At 47.6% G+C, this 12,500-nt stretch overlaps 1 protein-coding gene across 1 annotated transcript in view; it reads right to left on the bottom strand.

Moving 5' to 3' along the window:
- Positions 1-12,500, bottom strand: part of LOC110493299 (acid-sensing ion channel 1) — a 459,369-nt gene that overhangs the window by 198,779 nt on the left and 248,090 nt on the right. The window lies entirely within an intron of this gene.

Genomic DNA, 12,500 nt, shown 5'->3' with positions numbered 1-12,500 from the left:
ACAGAAACACAGGCAGAATAATACAGCCCCTAAATCTGAACACTTCTCAGGATATAAACAGAGAAGATATATACTGAACTGGTGTAGCGACATTACATCTGGCCATCATCGTCCTCAGAACAAAGGGATGAAGACCCACTCTCTCTCCTAACGACCACACTGACATGATCCAGATTAGTGTCATTAGGCTTCGGTATAACGTGCAATAGTAGACAGACAGACAGACAGACAGACACCATTATAACACCAGTCTGTCTCAGTGTAACAGTACGATGGTCCCATTATAACACATCAGTCTGTCTCAGTATAACAGTACGATGGTCCCATTATAACACCAGTCTGTCTCAGTATAACAGTACGATGGTCCCATTATAACACATCAGTCTGTCTCAGTATAACAGTACGATGGTCCCATTATAACACGTCTGTCTCAGTATAACAGTACGATGGTCCCATTATAACATCAGTCTGTCTCAGTGTAACAGTACGATGGTCCCATTATAACATCAGTCTGTCTCAGTGTAACAGTACGATGGTCCCATTATAACACTGGATAATGACTGGCTGATAAGTGGCCATTGCCATCTTCTCTGATACCCATCGTTTGTCTTATTCAGTTATAATTGAGCCAATACGGGTGGATTTACCCTCATAATACCGTTTTGACTCAACATTCATCTGTTAGAAGGTATAAAAAGGAGACTGTCACACCCTGATCTGTTTCACCTGTCTTTGTGATTGTCTCCACCCCCCTCCAGGTGTCACCCATCCTCCCCATTATCCCCTGGGTACTTATGCCTGTGTTCTCTGTTTGTCTGTTGCCAGTTTGTTTTGTTTCGTCAAGCCTACCAGCGTTTTCCCCTCTGCTCCTATCTCTCGATTGTTCCTGTTTCCTAGTTTTCCCGGTGTTGACCATTCTGCCTGCCCCTGAGCCTGAGCCTGAGCCTGACCCTGACTCTGAGCCTGACTCTGACTCTGAGCCTGACCCTGACTCTAAGCCTGACCCTGACTCTGAGCCTGACACTGACCCTGACTCTGAGCCTGACCCTGACCCTGACTCTGAGCCTGACCCTGAGCCTGACCCTGAGCCTGACCCTGCCCCTGAGCCTGACCCTGCCCCTGAGCCTAACCCTGACCCTGAGCCTGACACTGAGCCTCTCATGCATGTATTTACTTCCGGCGCCGACAGAGATGGCCGCCTCGCTTCGCGTTCCTAGGAAACTATGCAGTTTTTTGTTTTTTTACGTGTTATTTCTTACATTAGTACACCAGGTCATCTTAGCTTTCATTACATACAGTCGAGAAGAACTACTGAATATAAGATCCGCGTCAACTCACCATCAGTACGACCAAGAATATGTTTTTCGCGACGCGGATCCTGTGTTCTGCCTTACAAACAGGACAACGGAGTGGATCCCATGCAGCAACCCCAAAAAACGACTCCGAAAAAGAGGGAAACGAGTCTTCTGGTCAGACTCCGGAGATGGGCACACCGTGCACCACTTCCTAGCATTCTTCTTGCCAATGTCCAGTCTCTTGACAACAAGGTTGATGAAATCCGAGCAAGGGTAGCATTCCAGAGGGACATCAGAGACTGTAACGTTCTTTGCTTCACGGAAACGTGGCTCACTGGAGAGACGCTATCCGAGGAGGTGCAGCCAACGGGTTTCTCCACGCATCGCGCAGACATTAACAAACATCTTTCTGGTAAGAAGAGGGGCGGGGGCGTATGCCTTATGGCTAACGTGACATGGTGTGATGAAAGAAACATACAGGAACTCAAATCCTTCTGTTCACCTGATTTAGAATTCCTCACAATCAAATGTAGACCGCATTATCTACCAAGAGAATTCTCTTCGATTATAATCACAGCCGTATATATCCCCCCCCAAGCAGACACATCGATGGCTCAGAATTAACTTTATTTGACTCTTTGCAAACTGGAAACCATTTATCCGGAGGCTGCATTCATTGTAGCTGGGGATTTTAACAAGGCTAATCTGAAAACAAGACTCCCTAAATTTTATCAGCATATCGATTGCGCAACCAGGGGTGGAAAGACCTTGGATCATTGTTACTCTAACTTCCGCGACGCATATAAGGCCCTGCCCCACCCCCCTTTCGGAAAAGCTGATCACGACTCCATTTTGTTGATCCCTGCCTACAGACAGAAACTAAAACAAGAGGCTCCCACGCTGAGGTCTGTCCAACGCTGGTCCGACCAAGCTGACTCCACACTCCAAGACTGCTTCCATCACGTGGACTGGGACATGTTTCGTATTGCGTCAGACAACAACATTGACGAATACGCTGATTCGGTGTGCGAGTTCATTAGAACGTGCGTTGAAGATGTCGTTCCCATAGCAACGATTAAAACATTCCCTAACCAGAAACCGTGGATTGATGGCAGCATTCGCGTGAAACTGAAAGCGCGAACCACTGCTTTTAATCAGGGCAAGGTGTCTGGTAACATGACCGAATACAAACAGTGCAGCTATTCCCTCCGCAAGGCTATCAAACAAGCTAAGCGTCAGTACAGAGACAAAGTAGAATCTCAATTCAACGGCTCAGACACAAGAGGCATGTGGCAGGGTCTACAGTCAATCACGGACTACAGGAAGAAATCCAGCCCAGTCACGGACCAGGATGTCCTGCTCCCAGGCAGACTAAATAACTTTTTTGCCCGCTTTGAGGACAATACAGTGCCACTGACACGGCCTGCAACGAAAACATGCGGCCTCTCCTTCACTGCAGCCGAGGTGAGTAAGACATTTAAACGTGTTAACCCTCGCAAGGCTGCAGGCCCAGACGGCATCCCCAGCCGCGCCCTCAGAGCATGCGCAGACCAGCTGGCCGGTGTGTTTACGGACATATTCAATCAATCCCTATACCAGTCTGCTGTTCCCACATGCTTCAAGAGGTCCACCATTGTTCCTGTTCCCAAGAAAGCTAAGGTAACTGAGCTAAACGACTACCGCCCCGTAGCACTCACTTCCGTCATCATGAAGTGCTTTGAGAGACTAGTCAAGGACCATATCACCTCCACCCTACCTGACACCCTAGACCCACTCCAATTTGCTTACCGCCCAAATAGGTCCACAGACGATGCAATCTCAACCACACTGCACACTGCCCTAACCCATCTGGACAAGAGGAATACCTATGTGAGAATGCTGTTCATTGACTACAGCTCGGCATTCAACCCCATAGTACCCTCCAAGCTCGTCATCAAGCTCGAGACCCTGGGTCTCGACCCCGCCCTGTGCAACTGGGTACTGGACTTCCTGACGGGCCGCCCCCAGGTGGTGAGGGTAGGCAACAACATCTCCTCCCCGCTGATCCTCAACACTGGGGCCCCACAAGGGTGCGTTCTGAGCCCTCTCCTGTACTCCCTGTTCACCTACGACTGCGTGGCCACGCACGCCTCCAACTCAATCATCAAGTTTGCGGACGACACAACAGTGGTAGGCTTGATTACCAACAACGACGAGACGGCCTACAGGGAGGAGGTGAGGGCCCTCGGAGTGTGGTGTCAGGAAAATAACCTCACACTCAACGTCAACAAAACTAAGGAGATGATTGTGGACTTCAGGAAACAGCAGAGGGAACACCCACCTATCCATATCGATGGAACAGTAGTGGAGAGGGTAGCAAGTTTTAAGTTCCTCGGCATACACATCACAGACAAACTGAATTGGTCCACTCACACAGACAGCATTGTGAAGAAGGCGCAGCAGCGCCTCTTCAACCTCAGGAGGCTGAAGAAATTTGGCTTGTCACCAAAAGCACTCACAAACTTCTACAGATGCACAATCGAGAGCATCCTGGCGGGCTGTATCACCGCCTGGTACGGCAACTGCTCCGCCCTCAACCGTAAGGCTCTCCAGAGGGTAGTGAGGTCTGCACAACGCATCACCGGGGGCAAACTACCTGCCCTCCAGGACACCTACACCACCCGATGTCACAGGAAGGCCATAAAGATACTCAAGGACATCAACCACCCGAGCCACTGCCTGTTCACCCCGCTATCATCCAGAAGGCGAGGTCAGTACAGGTGCATCAAAGCTGGGACCGAGAGACTGAAAAACAGCTTCTATCTCAAGGCCATCAGACTGTTAAACAGCCACCACTAACATTGAGTGGCTGCTGCCAACACACTGACACTGACTCAACTCCAGCCACTTTAATAATGGGAATTGATGGGAAATGATGTAAATATATCACTAGCCACTTTAAACAATGCTACCTTATATAATGTTACTTACCCTACATTATTCATCTCATATGCATACGTATTTACTGTACTCTATATCATCGACTGTATCCTTATGTAATACATGTATCACTAGCCACTTTAACTATGCCACTTTGTTTACATACTCATCTCATATGTATATACTGTACTCGATACCATCTACTGTATCTTGCCTATGCTGCTCTGTACCATCACTCATTCATATATCCTTATGTACATATTCTTTATCCCCTTACACTGTGTACAAGACAGTCGTTTTGGAATTGTTAGCTAGATTACTTGTTGGTTATTACTGCATTGTCGGAACTAGAAGCACAAGCATTTCGCTACACTCGCATTAACATCTGCTAACCATGTGTATGTGACAAATAACATTTGATTTGATTTGACCCTGCCCCTGCCCCTGCCCCTGACCCTGACCCTGCCCCTGACCCTGACCCTGCCCCTGACCCTGCCCCTGACCCTGCCCCTGACCCTGACCCTGCCCCTGACCCTGACCCTGACCTCTGCCTGCCGTTGACCTGCCTTTTTGGCTGCCCCTGTTCAATTTATAAACTGTTGTTACTTCGACATTGTCTGCATTTGGGTCTTATCTGAAACGTGATAGCGACAGACAGAAACAAGTGTATTCATTTGGCTAGTTTAATGACTAATTACTGTTTGTCATGAATAATTAGTGCAGCATTGAAGCTAAAGAGGTCCTTATAGGGGTTTATTGTGTGTGTCTCTCTGTGTGTGTGTGTGTGTGTGTGTGTGCGTGCGTGTGTGTGTGTGTGTGCGTGCGTGTGTGTCTCTGTGTGTGTGTGTGTGTGTCTCTGTGTGTGTGTGCGTGCGTGTGTGTGTGTGCGTGCGTGTGTATGTAATCTCTCGATAGGAAGAACGATATGAGTGAAGGACATACTGTAACCGGGGGATACAGAGATGCCTTACTAAGAAGCTCCAGAAAGACTATGGGGCAACAGAAGGCTGTTGTTAATACCTCATCATGATTATGACAAAAAGCCACCTTGATTTCCTATCTTCCTGGTGCCGAATGTTTAGAGACCAAAAAAAATCCAGTTTCAATCTGATAGTCCATTTTTAATGGCAGTAGTATATATTTTACCTTTATTTAACCAGGCAAGTCAGTTAAGAACAAATTCTTATTTTCAATGACGGCCTAGGAACAGTGGGTCAACTGCCTGTTCAGGGGCAGAACGACAGATTTGTACCATGTCAGCTCTGGGATTTGAACTTACCTTCTGGTTGCTAGTCCAACACTCTAACCACTACCCTGCCGCCCCAGGGCTCAAGGAGAGCCTAATCAAGGACCAACTGTTGAAATTGTCACATGTTGATATTGAAAATATAACTAGAAATGTTTCAATAAACATTGACGGGGTCGAAAGGGGGCAGGACTGTAAATTGTCATGATCAAGGCATATTGATTCAATTGTTGTAAAGATAGAGGGAGAGGTCTATTTTGTGATAAAGAGATTTTTTTTTTAAACACAGTCAACCAAACAAGTCCTGCAGGCTCTAGTTTGATCTAATCTTAATTAACTGCCCTGTGATATTGTCAAGTGCAGCAAAGAAGGACCTAGGAAAAGCTGCAGCCCAGAACAGAGCAGTAGGGAATGCCCTCCAATGTACTGTACACTGAACGGACTCAGTATATTCAGTAATGTGGCCATTTTGTCTGATTTTCTAATCCAGCTGGCGGCAGGACGCTCCCTAAGCAGCCTCTCTCTCACTGGATCGTGGAGGCTATCTCCCTGGCATACAGCAGCAAGGGTCAAAGGTTACCTAGCAGTGTACACGCCCACTCCCCCCCAGCGGTCTGGCATCGTCTTGGGTATTGACTATAGGAGACATTGTAGGAGACATTTTTTTCGCTGCGGGGAGTTGGGTATCGCCACACATTTTGTTGTGAGGTTTTAATCGCTTGGATGTCACTGGTCTCGTCAGGTCTCCTCAGGTCTCCTCAGGCCTCGTCAGGCCTCGTCAGGAGTCGTCAGGTCTCGTCAGGCCTCGTCAGGTCTCGTCAGGTCTCGTCAGGCCTCGTCAGGTCTCGTCAGGTCTCGTCAGGAGTCGTCAGGTCTCGTCAGGCCTCGTCAGGTCTCGTCAGGTCTCGTCAGGCCTCGTCAGGTCTCGTCAGGTCTCGTCAGGAGTCGTCAGGTCTCGTCAGGCCTCGTCAGGTCTCGTCAGGAGTCGTCAGGTCTCGTCAGGCCTCGTCAGGTCTCGTCAGGCCTCGTCGGGTCTCGTCAGGCCTCGTCAGGTCTCGTCAGCTCTCGTCAGGCCTCGTCAGGTCTCGTCAGGCCTCGTCAGGCCTCGTCAGGAGTCGTCAGCTCTCGTCAGGCCTCGTCAGGCGTGATTGTAGATTCTTCAACCGAAGTGGCGAGAGTGTGACTCCCCATAATATGATGTACCTCGTTTCCCTCCTTCAGGGAACCGTAGTTATAGTCATAAAGTTACCTTTTTGTGTTGAGCATTTCAAGTTATTATAAGTTATTATAGGGGTTTTTGGGGATGTTTTTCAGCGGCAGGGACTGGGAGACTAGTCATCATCGAGGGAAAGATGAACGGAGCAAAGTACAGAGAGATACTTGATGAAAACCTGCTCCAGAGCACTCAGGACCTCAGACTGGGGCGAAGGTTCGCCTTCCAACAGGACAACAAACCCTAAGCACACAGCCAACAAGACAACGTAGGAGTGGCTTCGGGACAAGTCTCTGAATGTCCTTGAGTGTCCCAGCCAGAGCCCGGACTTGAACCAGATCGAACATCTCTGGAGAGACCTGAAAATAGCTGTGCAGCTACGCTCCCCATCCAACCTGACAGAGCTTGAGAGGATCTGCAGAGAATGGGAGAAACTCCCCAAATACAGGTGTGCCAAACTTGTAGCGTCATACCCAAGAAGACTCGATGCTGTAATTGGTGCCAAAGGTGCGTCAACAAAGTACTGAGTAAAGAGACTGAATAATTATGTAAATGTGATATTTCAGTTTATTAAAAAAAAAAAGTATTTGCTTAGTCATTATGGGTATGGTGTCTAGGTTGATAAGGAAAAAAACGATTTTATCCATTTTAAAATAAGGCTGTAATGTAACAAAATGTGGACAAAATCAAGGGGTCTGAATACTTTCCAAATGCACCGTATGTATATGTAGTAATGTATGTCTGCGTGTAAGTCTGTAATGTCCATGTTAATGTTTTGTAAATGTATGTAAATTGTAATGTCTTTTCTCTGTTGCCCCCCCCCCCACACACAACAGAAATAATGCTTTGAGCAGATGGATTACTTATAAAACAGTGCCCTCTAGTGTTCATAGATAGATACATGACAAGGGCTATACAATATGTGAGCAATTAAAACACATGGTAATGATCAGTGTAGAAACCAGGTGCTTTAATTAGCTCCAGGCTGTGATTGGACTGTAACGTTTGAGATCATTGGTTAGGGGACTACATTGACCTCTGTCGAGTCACGGGGAGGGAAACAGCCACTGAAGAGACACATACCAGTGGACAAAACTGTTTGAGTTGATTTAATTCATAGTGTTTGCTTGGAGCCTTAGTAATAACCAAACCGACAGCCAGTCCCTAACAGATAAAGGACAGAGTGGTTATACCTTCAAGGACATAGTTGTTAATCCGTCTGAACTGCCTCAGAGGTGTATGGAACACTGCTGTAGAGTTTGGATGCAAAGGAAAACTAAAAATATCAGTTAGGACTCCGGGGTATTGAGGAACATATCAGTTAGGACTCTGGGGTATTGAGGAACATATCAGATAGGACTCTGGGGTATTGAGGAACATATCAGATAGGACTCTGGGGTATTGAGGAACATATCAGATAGGACTCTGGGGTATTGAGGAACATATCAGTTAGGACTCCAGGGTATTGAGGAACATATCAGTTAGGACTCCAGGGTATTGAGGAACATATCAGTTAGGACTCTGGGGTATTGAGGAACATATCAGTTAGGACTCTGGGGTATTGAGGAACATATCAGTTAGGACTCTGGGGTATTGAGGAACATATCAGATAGGACTCTGGGGTATTGAGGAACATATCAGTTAGGACTCTGGGGTATTGAGCAGCAGATAAGTTAGGACTCTGGGGTATTGAGGAACATATCAGTTAGGACTCTGGGGTATTGAGGAACATATCAGTTAGGACTCTGGGGTATTGAGGAACATATCAGTTAGGACTCTGGGGTATTGAGGAACATATCAGTTAGGACTCTGGGGTATTGAGCAGCAGATCAGTTAGGACTCCGGGGTATTGATGAGGAACATATCAGTTAGGACTCTGGGGTATTGAGGAACGTATCAGATAGGACTCCAGGGTATTGAGGAACATATCAGTTAGGACTCCGGGGTATTGATGAGGAACATATCAGTTAGGACTCTGGGGTATTGAGGAACATATCAGTTAGGACTCTGGGGTATTGAGGAACATATCAGTTAGGACTCCGGGGTATTGATGAGGAACATATCAGTTAGGACTCTGGGGTATTGAGGAACGTATCAGATAGGACTCCAGGGTATTGAGGAACATATCAGTTAGGACTCCGGGGTATTGATGAGGAACATATCAGTTAGGACTCTGGGGTATTGAGGAACATATCAGTTAGGACTCTGGGGTATTGAGGAACATATCAGTTAGGACTCTGGGGTATTGAGGAACATATCAGTTAGGACTCTGGGGTATTGAGCAGCAGATCAGTTAGGACTCCGGGGTATTGATGAGGAACATATCAGTTAGGACTCTGGGGTATTGAGGAACGTATCAGATAGGACTCCAGGGTATTGAGGAACATATCAGTTAGGACTCCGGGGTATTGATGAGGAACATATCAGTTAGGACTCCAGGGTATTGAGGAACATATCAGTTAGGACTCCGGGGTATTGATGAGGAACATATCAGTTAGGACTCCAGGGTATCGAGGAACATATCAGTTAGGACTCCAGGGTATTGAGCAGCAGGTCAGTTAGGACTCTGGGGTATTGAGGAACATATCAGTTAGGACTCCAGGGTATTGAGCAGCAGGTCAGTTAGGACTCTGGGGTATTGAGGAACATATCAGTTAGGACTCCAGGGTATTGAGCAGCAGGTCAGTTAGGACTCTGGGGTATTGAGGAACATATCAGTTAGGACTCCAGGGTATTGAGCAGCAGGTCAGTTAGGACTCTGGGGTATTGAGGAACATATCAGTTAGGACTCTGGGGTATTGAGCAGCAGATCAGTTAGGACTGGGAGGCTTAAGCAAGAGAAGGCTGCTCTGCAGTTCAGCTCAATGTTCTTGAGGAGACAGCAGAAGGGTGAAACCTGAGATGATGATGTGGTGGTGACAGAGTGATGCTGAGCTGATGATGTGGTGGTGACAGAGTGATGCTGAGCTGATGATGTGGTGGTGACAGAGTGATGCTGAGCTGATGATGTGGTGGTGACAGAGTGATGCTGAGATGATGATGTGGTGGTGACAGAGTGATGCTGAGATGATGATGTGGTGGTGACAGAGTGATGCTGAGCTGATGATGTGGTGGTGACAGAGTGATGCTGAGCTGATGATGCGGTGGTGACAGAGTGATGCTGAGCTGATGATGCGGTGGTGACAGAGTGATGCTGAGCTGATGATGTGGTGGTGACAGAGTGATGCTGAGCTGATGATGCGGTGGTGACAGAGTGATGCTGAGCTGGGATATAAACAGAGCCGTGTCTAAAGGACAGAGCCAGGATGTAGCTGTTGCCTCCTGGTCCTCCCAGTGCTCCAGGCCTGATCATATTCTGTTGCCTCCTGGTCCTCCCAGTGCTCCAGGCCTGATCATATTCTGTTGCCTCCTGGTCCTCCCAGTGCTCCAGGCCTGATCATATTCTGTTGCCTCCTGGTCCTCCCAGTGCTCCAGGCCTGATCATATTCTGTTGCCTCCTGGTCCTCCCAGTGCTCCAGGCCTGATCATATTCTGCTGCCTCCTGGTCCTCCCAGTGCTCCAGGCCTGATCATATTCTGCTGCCTCCTGGTCCTCCCAGTGCTCCAGGCCTGATCATATTCTGTTGCCTCCTGGTCCACCCAGTGCTCCAGGCCTGATCATATTCTGTTGCCTCCTGGTCCTCCCAGTGCTCCAGGCCTGATCATATTCTGCTGCCTCCTGGTCCTCCCAGTGCTCCTGGCCTGATCATATTCTGTTGCCTCCTGGTCCTCCCAGTGCTCCAGGCCTGATCATATTCTGTTGCCTACTGGTCCTCCCAGTGCTCCAGGCCTGATCATATTCTGTTGCCTCCTGGTCCTCCCAGTACTCCAGGCCTGATCATATTCTGTTGCCTCCTGGTCCTCCCAGTGCTCCAGGCCTGATCATATTCTGTTGCCTCCTGGTCCTCCCAGTGCTCCAGGCCTGATCATATTCTGTTGCCTCCTGGTCCTCCCAGTGCTCCAGGCCTGATCATATTCTGTTGCCTCCTGGTCCTCCCAGTGCTCCAGGCCTGATCATATTCTGTTGCCTCCTGGTCCTCCCAGTGCTCCAGGCCTGATCATATTCTGTTGCCTCCTGGTCCTCCCAGTGCTCCAGGCCTGATCATATTCTGTTGCCTCCTGGTTCTGCCAGTGCTCCAGGCCTGGTCATATTCTGCTGCCTCCTGGTCTTCCCAGTTAGGTCCACTGGGACCAACAACGCCTCCAGTGATGTATGTATATCCCCACACTGAGTGGTTAGGTCCACTGGGACCAACAACGCCTCCAGTGATGTATGTATATCCCTCCACTGAGTGGTTAGGTCCACTGGGACCAACAACCCCTTCAGTGATGTATGTATATCCCTCCACTGAGTGGTTAGGTCCACTGGGACCAACAACGCCTCCAGTGATGTATGTATATCCCTCCACTGAGTGGTTAGTTCCATTGGGACCAACAACGCCTCCAGTGATGTATGTATACCCCTCCACTGAGTGGTTAGGTCCACTGGGACCAACAACCCCTCCAGTGATGTATGTATATCCCTCCACTGAGTGGTTAGGTCCACTGGGACCAACAACCCCTCCAGTGATGTATGTGGACAACTACAAATACCTAGATGTCTGGTTAGACTGTAAACTGTCCTTCCAGACTCACATTAAACATCTCCAATCCAAAATTGAATCTAGAATCAGCTTCCTATTTCTCAACAAAGCTTCCTTCACTCATGCTGCCAAACATACCTTCGTAAAACTGACCATCCTACCGATCCTTGACTTCGGCGATGTCATTTACAAAATAGCCTCCAACACTCTACTCAGCAAACTGGATGCAGTCTATCACAGTGCCATCCGTTTTGTTACCAAAGCCCCATATACCACCCACCACTGCGACCTGTACGCTCTAGTCGGCTGGACCTCGCTACATATTCATCGCCAGACCCACTGGCTCCAGGTCATCTATAAGTCTATGCTAGGTAAAGCCCCGCCTTTTCTCAGCTCACTGGTCACCATAGCAACACCCACCCGTAGCACGCGCTCCAACAGGTATATTTCACTGGTCATCCCCAAAGCCAACTCCTCCTTTGGTCGCCTCTTCTTCCAGTTCTCTGCTGCCAATGACTGGAAAGAATTTAAAAAATCGCTGAAGCTGGAGACTTACAGTTCCCTCACTCATCTGCTCATTTATCACCAGTGTAAATCTGCTAAATTGTAATTATTCACTCCCATGGCCTACTTATTGCCTACCTCCTCATGCCTTTTGCACACGATGTATATAGACTTTCTTTTTTCTACTGTGTCATTGACTTGTTTATTGTGTTATTGGCTTGTTTATTGTTTATTCCATGTTATTCCATTCTGTGTTGTTGTATGTGTCGAACTGCTTTGCTTTATCTTGGCCAGGTCGCAGTTGTAAATGAGAACTTGTTCTCAACTAGCTTACCTGGTTAAATAAAGGTTAAATAAAAATGTATTTAAAAAATTCACTCCCTGTATTTGCTTCTCATCTCCAGTGTCGGTCCTTCGATTTCTTTCCCAGGAAATCGGATCCAGAATAGGATAATAATATATGCTTTTATGTGATTATTAAATAGATAATGTATTATTGAAGATTCCAGATGATATATTATATAGATCATGTATTATCTATGGTTCTAGGTGAGCCACAAATAACACATGCCATTCAGCATGCAAACCAGACTTGATCTGAGGTTAAACACTTAATCGGACAACGCCATACTGAAGTCACCAAAAACGCAAATGTCAATACATGTCTAGCTATATACTTTTACTCTGAATATGTTAAACTAT

The sequence above is a fragment of the Oncorhynchus mykiss genome, chromosome 17 (assembly GCF_013265735.2).
Source record: "Oncorhynchus mykiss isolate Arlee chromosome 17, USDA_OmykA_1.1, whole genome shotgun sequence".
In the NCBI taxonomy this organism is placed as follows: Eukaryota; Metazoa; Chordata; class Actinopteri; order Salmoniformes; family Salmonidae; genus Oncorhynchus; species Oncorhynchus mykiss.
This window is presented reverse-complemented; position numbering and strand designations above follow the sequence as displayed.